Genomic DNA, 11,925 nt, shown 5'->3' on the forward strand with positions numbered 1-11,925 from the left:
TTCCCCCTCTCGCTCGCTCCCTCCCCTCTCGCTCGCTCCCTCCCCCTCTCGCTCGCTCCCTCCCCCTCTCGCTCGCTCCCTCCCCCCTCTCGCTCGCTCCCTCCCCCTCTCGCTCGCTCCCTCCCCCTCTCGCTCGCTCCCTCCCCCTCTCGCTCGCTCCCTCCCCCTCTCGCTCGCTCCCTCCCCCTCTCGCTCGCTCCCTCCCCCTCTCGCTCGCTCCCTCCCCCTCTCGCTCGCTCCCTCCCCCTCTCGCTCGCTCCCTCCCCCTCTCGCTCGCTCCCTCCCCCTCTCGCTCGCTCCCTCCCCCTCTCGCTCGCTCCCTCCCCCTCTCGCTCGCTCCCTCCCCCTCTCGCTCGCTCCTCCCCCTCTCGCTCGCTCCCTCCCCCTCTCGCTCGCTCCCTCCCCCTCTCGCTCGCTCCCTCCCCCTCTCGCTCGCTCCCTCCCCTCTCGCTCGCTCCCTCCCCCTCTCGCTCGCTCCCTCCCCCTCTCGCTCGCTCCCTCCCCCTCTCGCTCGCTCCCTCCCCCTCTCGCTCGCTCCCTCCCCCTCTCGCTCGCTCCCTCCCCCTCTCGCTCGCTCCCTCCCCCTCTCGCTCGCTCCCTCCCCCTCTCGCTCGCTCCCTCCCCCTCTCGCTCGCTCCCTCCCCCTCTCGCTCGCTCCCTCCCCCTCTCGCTCGCTCCCTCCCCCTCTCGCTCGCTCCCTCCCCCTCTCGCTCGCTCCCTCCCCTCTCGCTCGCTCCCTCCCCTCTCGCTCGCTCCCTCCCCCTCTCGCTCGCTCCCTCCCCCTCTCGCTCGCTCCCTCCCCCTCTCGCTCGCTCCCTCCCCCTCTCGCTCGCTCCCTCCCCCTCTCGCTCGCTCCCTCCCCCTCTCGCTCGCTCCCTCCCCTCTCGCTCGCTCCCTCCCCTCTCGCTCGCTCCCTCCCCCTCTCGCTCGCTCCCTCCCCCTCTCGCTCGCTCCCTCCCCCTCTCGCTCGCTCCCTCCCCCTCTCGCTCGCTCCCTCCCCCTCTCGCTCGCTCCCTCCCCCTCTCGCTCGCTCCCTCCCCCTCTCGCTCGCTCCCTCCCCCTCTCGCTCGCTCCCTCCCCCTCTCGCTCGCTCCCTCCCCCTCTCGCTCGCTCCCTCCCCCTCTCGCTCGCTCCCTCCCCCTCTCGCTCGCTCCCCTCCCCCTCTCGCTCGCTCCCTCCCCCTCTCGCTCGCTCCCTCCCCCTCTCGCTCGCTCCCTCCCCCTCTCGCTCGCTCCCTCCCCCTCTCGCTCGCTCCCTCCCCTCTCGCTCGCTCCCTCCCTCTCGCTCGCTCCTCCCCTCTCGCTCGCTCCCTCCCCCTCTCGCTCGCTCCCTCCCCCTCTCGCTCGCTCCCTCCCCTCTCGCTCGCTCCCTCCCCCTCTCGCTCGCTCCCTCCCCCTCTCGCTCGCCCCTCCCCCTCTCGCTCGCTCCCTCCCCCTCTCGCTCGCTCCCTCCCCCTCTCGCTCGCTCCCTCCCCCTCTCGCTCGCTCCCTCCCCCTCTCGCTCGCTCCCTCCCCCTCTCGCTCGCTCCTCCCCCTCTATTGGAGACCTTGACTTACCAGGTGATTTTCAGGGGGAATGTATGTGACCCTCCTGCAGTTGGTCAAAATGGCGTAAGTGTCTCTGCTACGTGCACTGCGCCTGGCTTCCCGTTAGCAAGGCTGATACGGCCACGGCCCTGTGCTCCTTGCATTGGTGGCCAAGCTGATGTCCTTTGTGACCAAAGCTGATCAGTGACACCGCAGGTCAGTCTTGACTCATCTCTGTGTCTCGACAAGCTGGTGGTGTAATTGTGCTGCGTTGAGAAGAGTGTCATTGATGAGGACATTTGGGTTTTTCATCGCTTTGTGAGCCAGGGGGGTCATTTGGTACAAAGATATTACAGGCTAATTGTCTGTCTATATCTCTGGGAAGCAGAGGCAAAGCGACTATGTCTTTGAGTGTCATCAGCGAAATGTAGCTCGTGCGCCGCAATGTCTTCTTTCTTTGCTCTCAGTCTTGCGAGTTTGGGGAGCCCGCCCTCGGTCCCAACTTCAGGTCTGGTGTGGTATCCTGATGAACAGTAGCTCCTGAACAGTCCAAACGGGGTAGGCCTTCCATACCTTCGTGGAACTTGTTATGGGCAGGGGGCAACTGAATGCTGGTAAGAACTTCTGCAGGCTGTCTCTGCCAACATTTGGTTTGATCAACAGATGGGATGTAGAGACCTCTCTGCTGCTCAATGCATTTCCCTTGGGAGCTGCCTCAGTGAGGCGATCCTATCCGCTGAGGCTTGTTTGAAACCCACAATGGCTTTCTGGAAGGGTGCTGTCATTGACTGTTGGACACCAAACTTCAAAGGGATGATCCTCGCGAGGTGTTTTCCTGTTGCTGATTGAAGAGGGGTTTAGCTGCAATCACCCTCGCAGACCGATGTGTCTTTGAAGCCTTGCAGAAGTTCGGTGGCCCCCACCCCAACACCTTTGTGGACAGCTGGTGCAGGCATGATGTCCAGTTGTTGCCGCCAGACTGGTAGATCTCGGCTGCGATGCCACCCATCCCTGGTCCTTTGTTGGGATTTAGCTGTGAGATGACATCGTGAAGAGTAAAGGGGGGAGCATCGAGCTCAAATGATCTGGGTTGAGGGTGTATTCAACAGCCTGTAGGAGCTCTTGCCAACTTTTCCTGAGCTCTTTTTTTAAAAAAAATTATTTTTTTAAATTTTTCACACTGAACCATATCAATCAAAATACATACAAATTGTTCCCTCTTAAAACCTCACAAAGATAAGCGTATACAGAGCCGTTGTCATACCCACACTCCTGTTCGGCTCCGAATCATGGGTCCTCTACCGGCACCACCTACGGCTCCTAGAACGCTTCCACCAGCGTTGTCTCCGCTCCATCCTCAACATCCATTGGAGCGCTCACACCCCTAACGTCGAGGTACTCGAGATGGCAGAGGTCGACAGCATCGAGTCCACGCTGCTGAAGATCCAGCTGCGCTGGATGGGTCACGTCTCCAGAATGGAGGACCATCGCCTTCCCAAGATCGTATTATATGGCGAGCTCTCCACTGGCCACCGTGACAGAGGTGCACCAAAGAAAAGGTACAAGGACTGCCTAAAGAAATCTCTTGGTGCCTGCCACATTGACCACCGCCAGTGGGCTGATAACGCCTCAAACCGTGCATCTTGGCGCCTCACAGTTTGGCGGGCAGCAGCCTCCTTTGAAGAAGACCGCAGAGCCCACCTCACTGACAAAAGGCAAAGGAGGAAAAACCCAACACCCAACCCCAACCAACCAATTTTCCCTTGCAACCGCTGCAATCGTGTCTGCCTGTCCCGCATCGGACTGGTCAGCCACAAACGAGCCTGCAGCTGACGTGGACTTTTTACCCCCTCCATAAATCTTCGTCCGCGAAGCCAAGCCAAAGAAATATACACAGTTGCATTTTCTCTCCTTTTCTCCTCCCTACTTTCCCACCCCCTCCAAACCCATTAAACATTCAACATATGCAATACAATAAACACATTAAACAATGTTATTCCACAATGAAAGTAAACAAGAAAAATGTGTCATCTACTTTTACACACTGGATCAAATAATTTTGTCATCTTATCATTTTCGGGGGTGGAGGTCCGAGGCAAGCTCTCTCTGTTATGTTCCATGTTCGGCTCCCAAATTTGTTCAAATAATGTGACTTTATTTGTGTACATGTTTACACCAATCCAGCATTTGAAAACATGAAGGATATTTCAATAGTTCCTAAAGATGTAAAGAAGTCTAAATCATCATCAAAAGAAACCAAAGGGAAGTACCTTTGTTATTGGTGATTCAGATACAAGCACAAGAAAGAACAAAAAAGGAAAAAGATCAGACTGTTCAGGAAAGCTGTTTGTATTGCAAATATAAACATGCTGTAGAAAAATGTACATGTCTGGAGAAAAAAATAATTTGATGAGCAATTAACCTTTTTTTATAATTTTTATTTTTCACACTGTGAACCATATCAACCAAAATATGTACAAAAGTTTCTCATTAAGTTTACAGTGGCATTTTCTCCCATTTTTCCCCCTTTCCCCCCCTCCCCTCTTCCCACCCCCCTTCAAAACCCATAAATATTCAACATGTACAATACAATAAAACCATAAAACAATATCTTCACGCAAAGGAAAATAAACAAGAAAAATGCGTCATCTATTTGTTACACACTGACTCTAGTCGTTTTGTCTTATAATTTTAGGGGATGGAGGTCCGAGGCAAGCTCTATCTGTTATGCTCTATGTATGGTTCCCAAATTTGTTCAAACAATGTGACTTTATTTTTTAAATTGTATGTTATTTTTTCCAATGGAATACATTTATTCATTTCCATGTACCATTGCTGTATTCTCAGGCTCTGTTCCATTTTCCAAGTTGACATTATACATTTTTTTTGCTACTGCTAAGGCTATCATAATAAATCTTTTTTGTGCTTTATCCAATTTGAGGCCTAATTCCTTACTTCTTATTACTTAGAAGAAAGATCTCTGGATTTTTTGGTATGTTATTTTTTGTGATTTTATTTAATATCTGATTTAGTTCTTCCCAAAATGTATTCACTTTCAAACATGCCCAAATTGCATGTACTGTTGTTCCCATTTCCTTCTTACAGCGAAAACATCTATCTGATAATGTTGGATCCCATTTTTTTTAACTTTTGGGGCATGTGTAACCAATTATATTGTATCATGCGTAACCTCGTGTTTATTATATTCTTCATAGTTCCAGAACATAACTTTTCCCATGTTTCATTTTTTATCTTTATGTTTAAATCTTTTCCCCACTTTTGTTTGGGTTTATAGCTTATTTCATCATTTTACTTCTCTTGCAGCTTAATGTACATATTCATTATAAATCTTTTAATTATCATTGTGTCTGTAATCACATATTCAAAGCTGCTTCCTTCTGGTAATCTCAGTCTGTTTCCCAATTTATCCTTTAAATAAGCTTTCAGTTGATGATATGGAAACATTGTACCATGAGTTATTCCATATTTGTACTTGTTCAAATGTTAATAAATTATTTCCCAAAAAACAATTTTCTATTCTTTTAATTCCTTTTCTCTCCCATTCTCTAAAGGAAGATTATCGTAAAAGGGATTAGCTGATTTTGCGTCAATAATAATTTTGGTGGTTGGTAATTTGTCTTTTTCCTTTCTAAGTGAATCTTCTTCCATATATTGAGTAAATGATGCAATACTGGTGAGCTTTTATATCGTATCAGCTTTTCATCCCACTTATAAAGTATATGTTCCGGTACCTTCTCCCCTATTTTATCTAGCTCTTAAGTCCAAACTGGTTTTTCCCTTGACTGGTAAAAATCTGATAAATACCTTAATTGTGCTGCTCTATAATAATTTTTAGTTTGGTAACTGCAAACCACCTTGGTTGTACCTCTCTGTTAATTTATCTAATGCTATCCTCGGTTTCTCCCCTTTCCATAAAAATTTCCTTATTATTCTCTTTAGTTCATTAAAGAATTTCTCTGTTCAGAGAATTGGTAACGATTGAAATAAGTATTGTATCCTTGGGAAGACATTCATTTTAACGTCCTCCCTATCAACGTTAGCAGTAATTTTTTCCAATGTTCTAAGTCTTCCTGCAATTTCTTTATTAGTGGCTGATAATTTAATATGTACTGGTGGCTTAAGTTATTATCTAACCTAATACCTAGGTATTGGATTGCTTGTGTTTGCCATTTAAATGGTGATTCTTTTTTAAACTCTGTGTAATACGCATTATTCATTGGCATCGCTTCACTTTTATTTGCGTTTATCTTGTCCCCCGATATTTCTTCATATTTCTTCAATTTCTTATGTAATTCTTTTATTGATATTTCTATACTCTGATGTCATCTGCAAATAAACTGATTTTATACTCCTCCTTTATTTTTATCCCTTTTATTTTCTGTTCTTATCAGTTCTGCCAATGGTTCTATTGCTAAAGTGAACAGTGAGGGGGATAATGGACATCCCTGTCTTAATTGATGAAAGGGATGTCCATTAAATTAAATTGGTTCGATACATAGCCACATACTGTTAACTTCACCAATGGTCCATTATATAATGCTTTAATCCATTTAATATATTTTTCTGGTAGATTGAACCTCTGTAATACTTTGAATAAATAATTCCATTCTACTCTGTCAAAGGCTTTTTCTGCATTTAAAGCTACAGCCACTGTTGGCATCTTATTTCCTTGAACTGCATGAATTAGATTAATAAATTTACAGACATTCTCTGCTATTCATCTTTTCTTAATAAATCCAATTTGATCTTGTTTTACTATTTTTGGCACACTGTCGGCCAATCTGTTTGCTAATAATTTTGCTATTATCTTATAATCTGAATTAAGTAGAGAATTTGGTCTATATGATGCTGGTGTTAGTGGATTCTTCCCCGCTTCCCCGTCTTTGGTATTACTGTAATTATTGCTGTCTGACATGAATCTGGCAAGTTTTGTATTTCTTCTATCTGGTTCATTACTTCCAGGAGAGGAGGAATTAATAACTCTTTAAATGTTTTATAAAATTCTATTGGAAATCCATCCTCTCCTGGTGTTTTATTGTTCGGCAGCTTTTTTAATATATCCTGTACTTTGTTAGGTCTGCTTTGTTCATGAATGAGTGAGACAAACACCAGGCTGAGTCGAAATCAGGGTTCTTTGTTCTTTATTACCGGATTGTAACACTTGCGACTAACAAAGTTAGTCGGAGAATGCATTCTGCCGTTATCAGCAAAATGGTGTTTTTTTTATACCTCAGGATACGTACTTAGTAAATTATCATACCATGACATTGTCCAATGAATAAACTGTTGCTACCCTTCTCTGTTAGTCTGCTGCTCATCATTCTTGTTAGTGCAAAGCTTATCTTGAGTGTACAAGGTCACATCTGCATTCTGTTACTCCTTAGTACTGGGTGACTCCTTCTCCGGTCCCATCTCATGATGTTTTTACCTTACAACTTCCTCTATTTCAAATGGTTTTATCAGTTTGTTTTGCTCCTCTTGCAATTTCGGCAGTTCAATTTTAGCAAAAAACTCTTCTATTTTATCATCTTTCCCCTCGTTCTCAGTTTGGTATAATTGTTCATAAAATTCCTTAAAGTTCCCATTAATCTCCATCGGATTATATATAATTTGTTTGTCCTTTTTCCTTGATGCCAATACAATTCTTTTAGCTTGTTCTGTTTTAAGTTGCCAGGCTAATATTTTGTCTGTTTTTTTTTTCTCCTAGCTCGTATAATACTTTTGCTTTATTTTCATTATGTTCTTCTCCACCTTGTATGTTTGTAAAGTTTTGTATTTTATTTTTTCCTGAGCTCTCAGTGAAGATGGGTGTACTGTCTTTGCTCAGGAATGGCTTTGATGGAACCGACACCACCTTGATTGCTTCATAGAAGCTTCTAGAGTTCATCGATGGCTTGGAACCCCTTGGCCTTTTTCGCCCACCACTGGCCTTTCACTGCTCTGAGCTGCCTCTGCAAAGTTGATTTTTGCCCTCAGAAAGGCACATTTTATATTTTGGAACGAGTTGAAGAGGAGCTCGTTGAGCAGCTGCCTTTGGTCTTAGAAGGTCCTGCGTAGATTGGCTGATCTCAAACCAGCCCAGATGCTTGGGCCTGACTTTCCCCATGATATCCAGGGCAGCGCCATGAGGCAGTCTCTTTGAAAGCTTTCCAGTGCTCAGTAATTCTCAATCAGTCAGCTTAGTGCGGTGTCCACGGAGGATTTCAGGGCATCAGCACAATTGCTGTAGCGGTAAAGGCATTGCGCTAGCCATAAATGCATGCATGCATTCAATTTGGTGGTGGCCAGGCTTTTGGGTGGTTTGGCAGACAATCTTTCTGCATGGAGGTTTGATGGATAAACATTAGATCCAACCACACACCATTTGATGATCAGTTGAGCACTCAGCTCCATGCTGATCTCCTCCACCCATCCCTGTGTCTGTAAACCCCCCTCCACCCATCCCTGTGTCTGTAAACCCCCCTCCACCCATCCCTGTGTCTGTAAACCCCCCTCCACCCATCCCTGTGTCTGTAAACCCCCCTCCACCCATCCCTGTGTCTGTAAACCCCCCTCCACCCATCCCTGTGTCTGTAAACCCCCCTCCACCCATCCCTGTGTCTGTAAACCCCCTCCAGTTCCCTACACCCCTTCCCTGTCTCTGCAATCACGTTCCTGCTGTTAGCCCTGTTTTACTAGAGACTTCCCCTCTCTTCCCCCAGCAGTTTGATGACAGGTCTGTAATTGTGATAAAATTCCAGATGACCCAACTCTGAATTCCTGGAGGTTGAATCATAGCACCAAGTTGGCACTCCCTCTGTCTGCACAACACATGGGCAGAGACGCCACCCCAGCCAGCATGGGCATGCCTGCCCCGGCAGTGAAGAATTTCACCCGTGTCTTCCCCCACCACAGCCTCTCCCACTGCTCTCCCAGAGCCTCACTGGGGACCCCTTCACTTCCCCTGAAGTCCAAAAATCGGGATAGCGGACATCTGGAGAATCCGAAAACTCAAAGCTTTTATTTTTAAAATGCATTTATGGCTAGCGCAATGCCTTTACCGCTGCAGCAATTGTGACCGGGGCTCGAATCCCGCGCTGTCTGTCTGGAGTTTTGCACGGTCTCCCTGTGTCTCTGTGGGTTTTGCCCCAGTTGGGGGGGGGGGGTTGCTCCAGCTTCCTCCCACCATTCAAAACATTGGGGTTATAGGTTAATTGGGCGCAATGGGATGGAGGCGTGTATAACTGCACTGTAAACTGAAGTTTAGGTCCACTGAAGTCACGGAAATGAACTAATTCATTTATTTTTGAACTTTATATTTTATGTGGGAGGGAGAAAGTTAATAAACTATCAAGCATCTGTTCATTCCTCCTTAAATTTTAATTTTAAAAGTAATGCCCAAGAATCTGGACTGACCTAATCTTGGAGCAGTCTGGATTGTCGGACGTCTGCTGTGCCACGATGGAGAGGGAACCGGATGAGAGGGAGGCCCCTTTTTCCCTGAGACTGAGATTAGGGGCTCCCTCTCACCCCCTGTATGTCGTCGTTGATCAGATACAACTTCTGTTAATTTCTGACCTTCCCTTTTCTATCCCGCCATTTATCTCAGCCTGTTCGGCCTGAACCCCAGGGCCTCTCTGTTCTACAACACCCTTCACTACCCTGTCTACCTGTGTCCCCACCCTCTGGGAACAATGTCCCTGTACCCTTGTCCTGGGTAAACTTGTACCTCTCATTTTGTTCGCTTTAGATTGGTCACTGTTTGAGCTACCGAAAGAAAATAGACACACACACTGAGAGCAGTTCAGTTTATACAAATGTTTATTACAAATTCAAAAGCTGATTTCAAACTACAATATGCTAGCCCTTCCCAACTATACTTATCAACGCCTGGACTGGTCCCAACTGCCGAAGCGAGGCAACGACTGCACACTTGTAGTAAGTTGTCAGGGCACTGGTAGCAGCTTCTCCACCTCCCCCGACCGGGACGTTGGCTGGACTCTAGAAGCTCTTCTTCTTGCTGAGAGATTTTGCCACCTCTCGGAGAGTCTCCAACTTCAGCAGTGGGACCATGGCTTATATTACCCAAAAGTTGTTTACTTCATAGCTTATCTCTGAACAAATGATTTAATTATCTTCAAGTTCTCCTCACAGTCTGCGACCATCAAAAGAAAACTGCCATCTCTGGGCCTCATGGTGTAAATTAGATTATGTCTGCTGATTCTTAAAAAAAACAGCAGGTTCTCAGCCTTGCAGGAGCAAAGGCTGCAAAAGTAAAAAGAACACAGTTTAAATCTTCCATTACAACACCCTTCCCTGCCCCGTTTGTGCCCCACTCTTGGGGATTGGTGTCCCTGTACCCCAGGGTTTCTCTGTTCTACAACACCCTTCCCTGCCCGTCTACCTGTGTCCCCATTCTTGAGGATCGATGTCCCTGTACCCCGGGGTCTCTCTGTTCTACAACCCCCTTCACCATTAGCAAAACCATGGAGCTGATTCAGGAAGGGGAAATCAGGAGAATGTGAACCAGTCTTCACCGAGGGGGTCAGCAGTGGAGAGGGTCAAGAAACGTCTGGGTGTCAATATCTCCGAAGATCTAACCTGGGGCCTCCAAGTTGATGCATTCACAAAGAAGACTCCTCAGTGGTAGATTCCATGAGGAGATTGCCACCCTTGCAAATTCTTACAGGCGGACCAGTGGAGAGCATTCTGGCAGGTTCCCTCACCCTCTGGTACGGAGGCGCCAATGAACAGGAGAAACTGACAGAGGGTTGTGAATTTGTCCTGCGACGTCACGGGCACTCCATTGAGGACGTTGACGAGAGGCGGCGTCTGAAGAAAGCAGTCTCTATCCTCAAGGACCCCCAACACCCGTCAGGCCTCTTCACTCTGCTCCAATTGGGAAGGAGGTTCAGAAGCCTGAAGACGAGCACCCAGTGGCACAAGGACAGCTTCCTCCCCCTCCCCACCACCATAAGATACCTGAACGGACATTGAACCCCAGACACTCACTCACTTTCTCTGCTTTTGTACTAATTTATTTTTTAAAACGTAATTTACAGCCTTGCTTTTGTGCAGCCACAAAGGAACGAATCGCAAACGCGTTCGTGACCATAATTTCTGACTCCGCACCTTATGTGGGTGAGGTCCAATTCCTGACTGGTCCATCAACCGAAAGTCCGCAGGCCAGGAAGCCACCTGGTGCCAACCGCTGTGGTGAGACCACACTTAGAGCACCATGTTCAGTTGTGGTTGCCTCATTTCCAGGAAGGATGGGCAGAGGGGATTCAGCAGGATGCCACTTGGATTGGAGACTGGGCCTCAGGTTCACAGGGCTGGGGGCTTCTCTCTCTAGAGTGAAGACGGACAAGAGGAGACTGAATAGAGGCCGACAAGATTCTGAGGTGTGGACAACCAGCGCCTGTCTCCCAGGAAGGGAGCAGCGAACACCAGAGGATGTCTGGACAAGATGAGAGGAGGAAAGTTTAAGGGAGACTTTTTACACATTGGTGAATGCCTGGAAGGCATTGCTGGTGTTGGAGGCTGGTTCAATAGAGACATAGAAAGGCAGAAAAATAGGCGCAGGAGTCGGCCATTTGGCCCTTCAAGCCTACACCACCATTCAATATGATCCTGCCTTCTCCCCATACCCCTTCGCCCCAAGGACCAAATCTAACCTACTCTTGAATATTGACAGGGAACCGGCCTCAACTACTTCCTGTGGCAAAAAATTCCACAGATCTACCATCCTCTGAGAGAAGAAATTTTTCCTCCTCTCAGGCCTAAAAACTTCCTCCTTATCCTTAAACTGTGACCCCTGGTTCTGGTTTTTCCCAGCATTGAAACAACCTACTTGCATCCAGTCTGTTGAGAATTTTATATGTTTCTATAAGTTCCCACCCTCAATCTTCTAAATTCCAGAGAATACAAGCCTAGTCAATCCAACCTTTCATCATATGCAAGTCCTTCCATCCCTGGTACAGTCCAGTGAATCTTCTCTGTGCCCCCTCCATGGTGAGGATGTCCTTCCTCATATAAGGAGACCAAAATTGCCTGCAATACTCCAGATGTGGTCTCACCAAGGCCCTGTAGAGCTGTAGCAGGATCTCTGTACTCCTGGACTCAAATCCTCTTGCTATGAACGCCAACATACCATTCACCCTCCTCACCACCTACTACACCTGCACACCCACTTTTCAACGACTGATGTGAAGTGACACCCAGGTCTCTCTGCATCTCCCCTTTTCCTAAACAGATACCATTGAGATAATAGTCCTCTTTCCTGTTCTTCCCTCCAAAGTGGATAACCTCGCATTTATCCACATTTAAAAGACTCTTCAACTGATACCTGGTTGCAGGGAAAACAAGGTTCTGGGTGTGGTAAGGGTTAGATTGTTGA

The sequence above is a fragment of the Narcine bancroftii genome, chromosome 5 (assembly GCF_036971445.1).
Source record: "Narcine bancroftii isolate sNarBan1 chromosome 5, sNarBan1.hap1, whole genome shotgun sequence".
Lineage (NCBI taxonomy): Eukaryota > Metazoa > Chordata > Chondrichthyes > Torpediniformes > Narcinidae > Narcine > Narcine bancroftii.